Genomic DNA, 9734 nt, shown 5'->3' on the forward strand with positions numbered 1-9734 from the left:
TAGCACACTTTCCATCCATCTAGCACTCTATCATATTTATATACCGCCTGGTATGTGTATCTTTCCAGTGCTTCATCCTTTCCAGCTCCAAGATATCTCTTTTTAAGCATGGAACTGCCAGAATGGCACACATAATTTATTCCATATGCAACCACACCACAGATTTGTAGTGACTACCTGCTGTGGGGCTGCTGAAGGAGAGCAGACACAGGCTTCCTTCTCTAGGATGCCATCCCAAGGACACAGATAGCAAGACACCTGCCCCGTTGCCTGAGTCTACTTGTGCTTTCCTCACAAACACGTTCTGGCTGCAGAACTCTGGGCGATTGGAAGTCCTATGGGACTTCCTGGATTCTGTACACCTGGATTCTGTGGTAGAAATACAGTGGTTAAAAAGTGTGCCACCCTCTTCCGAGACCAGCAGTAGGCCCCCTGCTTTAGGGCCCTACTGATCTGTCTTCACAGCAGGGTCTTCTCCATAGTGGCTTCATTATTCTAGAACAGTCTCTCCAAGAAACTGCTTCTCATTAAGTTTCAGGGTTGCAGTAGACACATAGGTTGTTCACACAATCGGTGGGGGGAGGCGGGGGGAGGCTGGTTTAACTCACCTTCCCCCCAGATGATGGCTGCCTGTTTCTAGGAGTAAGGACCCCCACATGATGCATTGGAGGATTCACCCAGGAGACAGGCAGTCTAGGAAGCACACGAGCAGCAAGCCCAGGTTAAGAGAGCGCTCACTAAAAGCCAGGCTGTAAAGCCGGGCTAGGCGATGCTGGCCTGGTGGGATTGCGCCCAATCCTGGCAGTTCTCTCGTGCCGCCTAACAGCCTCATAAGATGACTATTATTTTTTGCTTTGCTTTAGCTACCTTTAAAGTGGTGGCTGTCTTATCTAGCAGAGGGAGAGTAGGTTTCCCTCTTCAGTCCAGCACAATGTACCACCCAGTGTTTGATGCCTGCCTTGTGTTTCTTTTTCGATTGTGAGCCTTGGGGACAGGGAACCCTCTTATTCCCTGTTGTGCTATTTTCTGTGTAAACTGCTTTGAGAACTTTTGTTGAAACGTAATAAAAGTATTAATAATAACTAGCTGACCCCGCACAGAACATCTGTGCACTAGTGCACTCAGCCCCTGCTCGCCCGTTCATCCCCACCCACCCACCCACCGCTCGTTCGTCCGTCCCCCGCTCACCCAGCAGCTGTGGGTCTGGGGTTGCACTGGGGCCCATTCAACCTGCTATTTGGCCGGCAGGCAGGCCTGGAGAAGAAAGCTGAGCCACCCTCTCCGCTGGTCTCCTCATGAGGAGGACAGCCATGGTCAGGCTGCCTACCTACTATTTTCTCTCACTGCCTGGCCAGCCACTGTCACTGCTTCCTCTTCCTCCCCCCACCTTCCGTCCACCCACCCGTTCACCTTTTTACACCACTTCCTCTCCCCCTGCTACCACTTCCTCTCCCCCCGCTGCCACTTCCTCCCCCCCACACTGCTGCTTCCTCCTCCCCCTGCTGCCACTTCCTCTACCCCCCACCGCCACTGCTTTCCTCTACCCCTCCCGGCAGCTTGCTCACGAACTCTCACGAGACCTGCCATACATGGGATTAGCCAAAGGTATGTCTTAGAGAATTATATTTATAGATAACAGGGGGTTGTAGTTTTGATCCAAAGCAGCCATGATCACCATTGCCATGCTTTGTGGGATGAAGTGTGCAAGCCTTCTTACCAACACTGTTTCATCCTGGCCTCCAGAGCTCTGTGCTGCAGCACGCAGCAAAGTTCACTGGGAGCATGGTCCGTGCTCCCATCAGCATTGCTTTAATCATTTGAGTGAAAGGTGAGCTGGAGCAGCCTTTTCCCTTGCCCACCCTCCCCCTCGCCACCCCCTCGGTCATGTGAATGGCCCCAAAGTGTACTTCACATCTAGTGAAAATAGAACTAACTGTTACATCTGAATAAGCAAACAACATGAATAAGCTCAAGTTGGTTTGTGATCCAAAAGGTCTGATTGGGAACTTTGAAACAAGGGGCACATGCTGTGGTTTAAATTTTTTCCCCTTACAAATGTCTAAGGAAATTTTCTTTCTATATGTCCAAATTGTTTTTGTGTTTGAACTATGGAGCGAGGAACACAAGCATGAATTGTCCCCTTTGCAAGTCAGGCCCACCCTGGCTTGCATTTGAATGGGAGACTACATGTGAGCACTGTAAGATATTCCCCTTAGGGGAAGGGTCTACTCTGTGAAGAGCATCTACACGCTTGCATGCAGAAGGTTCCAAGTTCCCTCTTGGCATCTCCAAGATAGGGCTGCGAGACATTCCTGCCTGTAACCTTGGAGAAGCTACTGCCAGTTTGTGTAGATTGGGCTAGATGGACCAATGGTATGATTTGGTATAAGGCAGCTCCCCAAGTTCCTATGTTGGGCAGAGGGCGTAAGCTTATTAGGTCCATGGTCCAAAATTACTTAGATGCACCTCTGTAAACAGCACCGTCTTACTTAGTTTTTATGCTCAGCATTGGATCAAGGTAGGAGGAAAAACTGTCCTACCCAGCTCTTGTCTCCCACATAATAACTTCTCCTTCCTCCTACCTAATTGTTTGCTCCCACACAACCAAAAATTGGGAGCGTGTACAGCTCCCAAACCTGCGTAGGACACTTGTCCTACCCAGTTTTTGGTTGTGTGAACAGCTTCAGTGTGTTTTGTTACTCGTGTATCCCATCCTTCCTACAAAGACTCAGAAGAACCTCACAACCTGTCAAGTTTGTTGGGCTGAAGGACACTCTAGCAGTTAAACCATACAGCATCTATTTACAAACACATTTGAAACATTGCAGTCTTTATAGCTGCCAGTGGTATTTTTGAAAACATAACGGTGGACATTTTTTTTCATAGCTTTTGGTACTGGAGGAAAAATTTTGTTTCTAATTTACTAAATGAGCAGTGTGTTGAGTAACCAATGGCTTAAAACCAAAACCTGAAATGTGGTTTACTATAACCTAATTTTTCTATTTGAATTTAATTACACCTCAAGCATTTTCCCCCTAAAATACTACTACTACTACTAATAATAATAATAATAATAGGAAAAAAATCCAATAGGTGACACTTGTACCGAAATGAACATAGTTATGAGGAAAAGTGTAATATACTGATTCCCGCCCCCCCATTATGCAGTTATTAGTACCAGATAAAATATGGCAACTCTAATGTGTCCCTTCCGAGCATGATTTTAACAACAGTTCCACTAGATCAAGGCTAGTTTTGAAAATCAAAAGATTTATTGAAGGTCAAGTTTCTGAAGCTTTCTGCTATACAAACTAATCAATAAGGATGAACAATTTGAAAGGTTTCTGGCTCCTCTTTCTTTTCCCTCTCGCTGCAGTTTTGTTTTGTTTTTAGTTTACCAAGCTTTCATCATCACATCAAAATCAATACAGTTTTGAAAAGTCATGAAGATTAAATAATTAAGCCCATTTACATGCACTGTGCAAAATGAAGTGGCTGATAACAAGCTAGCATTGGGAAACAGTCAGTTACAATGACCAGCTGCAAAGGAGAGCCAGTGTGATGTAGTAGATCTTGTTGGACATGGACAGCTGAGACCTGGAGTAAAATCCTTGCTCAGCAGTGAAGGTCACTAGGTGACCCTGGGCCAGTCCACTATGATGGAATTCATGTACCACTTAAAGTGCTTTCAAGCCTCTCTCCTGCTGTTGGAGTGTATGCCTGAAAGATGAAACTACCGTTTTAAACTTGATACAAGCAGATTTAAATCAACTGATGGCCGTGCACAAAGTAACACTTACTTAAATATATTGAACTCCTTCATCCTTTCTGTACTTTGGTGAATGGGAAGACCTTTGCAGATATCGTAGAAGCTGCTATTAAGGGGATTAGGATAATAATAAGTGTTCTGATAAACACTTGATATCAATATTCTTCTACTTTTGGATGTTACTTCCTTATCTTCAATTGCCTTTGCTCTGGTAAGGAGAACGATGTACTTGTAGCTGATTTCCTGGATCATTACAACCATCGTTACAACTGATCCACAGAAAACTATCAGCCATACTTTCTTACAGTGAAGCTGTTCACACAACCAAAAACTGAATAGGACAAGTGTCCCACCCAGGTTTGAAAGCTGTGTGCACTCCCAATTTTTGTTTGTGTGGGAGCAAACTAAGTAGGAGGAGGGAGAAGTGGCTGTGTGGGAGACAGGAGTTGAGTAGGGCAGCTTTTCCTCCTACCTTGGTCAAATGCTGGGTATGAAATCTGCGTAGGACAGTGCTGTCCCACCCAGCTCCTATCTCCCACACAAACACTTCTCCCTCCTCCTACCTAGTTGTTTGCTCCCACAAAACTGAAAATTGGGAGTGTGCACAACTCCCAAACCTGGGTGGGACAAGTGTTATCAGTTGTGTGAACAGCCTTGGGTGGGGTGGGGTGGATTCTCATAATATCCACCCCAACCCACCCTGCTTCACCCCAGCCTGCTTACGTGATCAGAAACTGAGGCTAAATATTCTTCAATGAGAATTTTCAGTTCAGCACCAATATATACCAGAACTAGTACACATCTTTTTGACATGCCCTATAACAAAACTAAATGAGCTCTTCACTCAGACAATACTTTCAGAGTATTTATTTATTTATTTATTTCTACATTTATATCCCACTCTTCCTTCAAGGAGCCCAGATGTTGTAAATCTGTTAGCTCGGCCAACCTAACAGGATTTACAACCCCCTTCAGCACTGCTGAAGTGCCACTGCTGAAGTGGCAGCACTGCTGAAGTGGCAGCACAGAAAGTGGCAGCGGAACTGCACAAGTGAAAAATAAAAGGCTCACAAAGAAAGAACAGTAAATGAATTAAGTCCCCTGAACTGAACTAGGTATCCCCCTTTAACAATAACTGAGTAATAAGTGAACAGAAAACACAGAGCAAGGAATGAAAATAGCGAAGGACAACAGAAGCAAGGAATTAACAGAACAAAGCAGGAAAGCATAAACAAGGCAAACTGGAACTTGGACAAAGTTTTGGAATTCAATAGCACACTGTCTGCGAACCAGCGAAAGTTGCAAACAGCACCTGAGCAATTGAGAGACTATGAGGCAGGTCTCACAATCCATGAGACCCGCTTTTGTAACAACTGTGGGGAGAGCGGGCTAAGCCCGCTCTCCCCGCAGACAAGTGGGCAGGGAGCCCTGGGCTGCCGGATTGGCCGCCCACACGGTTGCCGGTTCCGTGACAGAGCCGGTGGGGGGTGGGGGGAGCGGGGGCTGCACGGCCCCCACAAGTCCCAGTATTCCCTGTGCGAACGTGCAGGGCATACTGAGGAGACCCCCGGAGCCGAGGGGGTGGCTTTTCGCCTCCTGCCCGGGGGTCTACTCATGAGTAGGTGCAGTGCAAAGGTGCGGTACAGCTACTCACAATCCTAAAAAGCAGGTTTGCTGGAGTGCTTGCTCCACAAACCTGCTCTTTAGCAGGGGTTCTCGAGCAGGTTACCCGCTCAAGAACCACCGGGCTCAGCTGCGAACACAGTGGTTCTTACACTCAACAAAAATCGGGCTAGCCTCTGCTAGCCCAATTTTTGTTGATCGTGAGAATCGCCCCTATGGCTCAAGAGAACCAGCAGCCAATCAGGCTTCCCTGAGTCAGCACTTTGGCTTCCTCTCTACTGATCTCTTGCACCTGCGTGACTTCCACCGAGCCTCCCTCTTGAGCCGTCTTCTCAAGACAGGTGAAATCCCAGGCTCCTCCCCATCAGAAATCATGTCTGGCAACTGTTGCGAATCCTCAGCTCCAGAGTCTGGTCTCCCTGCCAATTCCAGTTGCTGTGCCTCTGAGCCCTCACTAGCAGGCAAATCCTCCCGTTCCTGACCTGACTCTTCTGAGTCAGAAGTCTGAGCCATGATACCAGAGTGGTGTACTTGCTTATGTTAGGTTGACGTAAGTGACTGGCCCAGAATCACCCAGTGGGTTTCAGGGCTCAAGCAGGGTTGAACTCCAATCTCCCTGGTCCTAGTTCAACCACTACATCATGCTGGCACTAAGTATTGTGGTTATGCCATGGGTGCTAATTGTTAAATATACTTGCTACCTTGAAGGATCCATTCTCATTATATATATCTAAAGGCGTTTGTACTCCTTAGTATTCTGCTCACTTTTTCTTGGTCAAAAGTATCCAGCTCACTTTTCCTTGGTCACTGAATAACTGCACTCATTATTCTTGGGTCTGACTCACAATGTGTATGTTTTGATTGGGTGGAAGATGGGATTATATCTAGGGCAGGGGTTCCCAATAGGGGGTACTAGTACCCCTAGGTGTATTTAAAGGGCTCCCAGAGAGCACCCCTGCCTCCATGCTGCAGCCATGTGATTTTTTTCACAGTTTAAGGATCACCATGTTGAAGCTGTCACGTCCTCAGCTATGTGTCCATTGTAGAAGGGGAGGGAGGAGGGTGAAGATCCTCCTCCCCTGCTCCTGATTGGCTGGCTACGTTCTGAAGCTCAATGTACCACCTCCCTTCAGCTTGACTGACAGTCTTTAGAAAACTAGCACTGAGTACTCCCATTGAATTAATTTCCGTGGGAGCAGGGGTGTAGTGGTAGGGGAACATGGGAGGGAGTGCCGGTACTTCTTGGTTTCTCTGGCTGTTGGGGTGGGCATGGCCATGCGGGTTCTCAAGGAGAGCGCCTGCACTTCTCAGTTGGCAGCTACATCACTGAGTGGGAGTACTCATGAGTAACGTAGTCTGAATGTAAGCCAGTGACTGGAGTAGCCTGTCTCTTAACTGTAACATTGAAGTATAAGTAAGTAAGTGTGTGTGTTTGTGTGTGTGTGTACTCTCTCTCTCTCTCTCTCTCTCTCTCTCTCTCTCTCTCTCTCTCTCTCTGGGGCATCCAAGCTGAAGGTTTGTGACAGAAGTACACTTGACAAGTACACTTGTTCAAAAAGGTTGGGAGCTTTCAAGACTGAAATTAGGTCAGTGCCTACTATTGTAGCAATATGGTTCCAGTCTTTAAGGCAATGCACACGAGCAGCCCTATTTGGGTTAGGGAAGCCCTGCCTGGGTAGAGCTGCTCGTGTGCAGTGCCAGGATCAAGCCTGATCCCAATGCTGCCACACACACACACACACACACACCGAGGTTTTGTACTCAGGATTTTATGTGGGTTAAAGGACACACGCCTTTACCTGGGTTAAACTGCATGCAGCCCGAGCATACACAGAGCTGAGCATCTATAGCGCCCGACTCCCAGAAGAATCTCCCAATGCACCATGTCATCATGCTGTGCTTTGTTGGATTCCTGGAGGCCAGCGCAGATCACGTGGGCGTGCAGCGTGCCAAAGAGGATGTTGGGGATCATCTGGGGGGAAGGTAGGTTCCACCCTGCCTGCCCGCCTAGTCATGAGCATAGCCTTTTTGTCTACTGATCTGTTGAGCAGATGCACAGAAGTCTAGAAGCTGCAAAGACGGTTAATTGTGCATTGCCATATCAAAGAACACATTAATTTATCTTTTCCACCCACATCTCAGGTAGTTACATAAACCCCAGAGCTAATCAAATAGTTATAGAACAGTAACTCTTGGCTTTTAATGTTCTGTTCAAAACATTTTAAATGGGTAGGCTAGTGATTGGGAACAGGAAGGATTTGTTCCCAATAGAATACATTAGTGGAAGGCAGGAAACTTCAGTGGCAGCTGTTTCTACTTCTAGGCATCAGCTATTGTTTAGAATGTAGAGGCTGTATCATTAGTTTCCTTTCAAACACATGCACTACAATGTTAGTTATAAAATAAAACTTACAGTTTCTGTATTCTCTATAATTTCAATGTCAACTGTAGTCAGTTTTTTAAATTTAAGAATGTAATACACCCCCAAAACACATGTTGTCCTTGAAATCCAAATGTCAGGAAGCTGTGTTCCTTAAGCTACATGCATTCAAATCAGTTACAATGATTCGGCCATCCTGAAACCACATACTTATACTGAATTATGAAATAGTGAGTTTGCCATAGATAACCAAGCACAGACTTTGGTCCCGAACACAATCAGTTTGGAGATTTCTTTGTTTGCAGCTTACATGCAGTTTAAAGGTCAGCTCATGGGGAAGTGATGATGGTTTAAATCTAAGACACCATCATTCCTCCATCTGACATTCCTTTAGGGTGCTCTGTCTGTCTTGACTTCTTTAAATCCTTTTGGATCTATTGTCTTAGAAATTCATCCAGGTCTATCAATCAAAAATTGTTGAGTATAATGGTCATGGTTTCTCTGGCCATAATTCAATCATGAGTTGCTTGTCTCTTTCACTAATTTAATCAGTGAGAGGAAATCTCATTAATACCAGGGAGGGAATTGTTCTGACCAGAGGATATTTTTTCTGTGATTCTCTTTAATTTAGGGGAAAGTGTTTTAAGATATGCATACTAAGCTCAAGTGTTGCTGCATTTGGCTTCCTCTGAGGTCTCCCTACATCATTGATCCCTCAAAGACCTTTTCAGCCCATTGTTGGCAAGTGAGGGAGAGGAGTGACAATGCCAATCTTCTCTCACACTCCATTTCAAAATGCCCTTTTCTCCCGGTTTGGCCTGGGAGACCCACAAGTGTGGTTTGGGCTGAAAAGGGGGCTAGCCGAACAAAGGGGAGTGCAACCCCATTTAGAGCAGGTTGAATACAACTTCACCAGACAGATGAACCAGCTGCCAACAGCACCTCTGTCTTGACTGGATTGAGTCTCAGTTTATTGCCCCTCATCCAGCCCATAACCAAGTCCAAGCACTGGTTCAGGATGGCTAATGCCTCACTTGCATTTATGAAAAGGAGAGATAGAGCTGAGCATCATTTGCATACTGGTGACTTCTCACCTCAACCCTTTGGACAACTTCTTCTAGTGGTTTAATGTAGATATTACAAGTTGTTCTAGTAAGAACTAATCTGCCTACTTTTCTTTGACTATCCCTACAAATGGACTAAATTTGGTCCAGATTGATTAGGCAGTTAACAAGTTAGTCTACTTGCACCTCAAACGTTCATGCATCCACCATCTTGAATTGGGGTTGATGACATAATCACAAACAATGTGTTTGAGTTGTCTCTATGTGTCTCTACAACTGTACCAAATTTGATCCAAATTAGTTCCCACTTGTTCACATGTCCACCATCTTGAATAAGGGTGGATGTTGTCATTACCAACTACGCCCTTGAGCCATCCATATGTGTCCCTACACCTGTAGTAAATTTGGTTCAAATCAGGTAGGTGGTCCACAAGTTAACCCACTTGTGCCTCAAATGTTTACATGTCCACCATCTTGAATCAGGGTGGATGACATAATCACAAACTATGCCATTGAGGTGCCCCTACTACTGCGCCCAACTTGGTTCATAATGGTCCAGGCATTGTGAAGTTGATGGGGGACATACATACACGGACGGATACACACACGTATGGAATGCAGGTGATTTCATAAGCCTACTGGAAAGTAGATTTAAAAAGCATGGGGGACAAAACAGAGCCCTGAGGAAACCCAAAATTAAGTCTCCACAGAGCAGTACCCAGCACCACCTTCTGGAACTGGCTATGCAAATAAGGATGGAACCACTGTAGAACAGGGATGCACTCCCCCTGTCTTTTTCCTGGCAAAGGTTGTCCCACAGGGACAACCATTTGTTCCAGCATTTGTTTCAAAGGAGATTCTTGAGATCATGCTAAGCAACTGGTGTTATGGACATCAT

The sequence above is a fragment of the Hemicordylus capensis genome, chromosome 2 (assembly GCF_027244095.1).
Source record: "Hemicordylus capensis ecotype Gifberg chromosome 2, rHemCap1.1.pri, whole genome shotgun sequence".
Lineage (NCBI taxonomy): Eukaryota > Metazoa > Chordata > Lepidosauria > Squamata > Cordylidae > Hemicordylus > Hemicordylus capensis.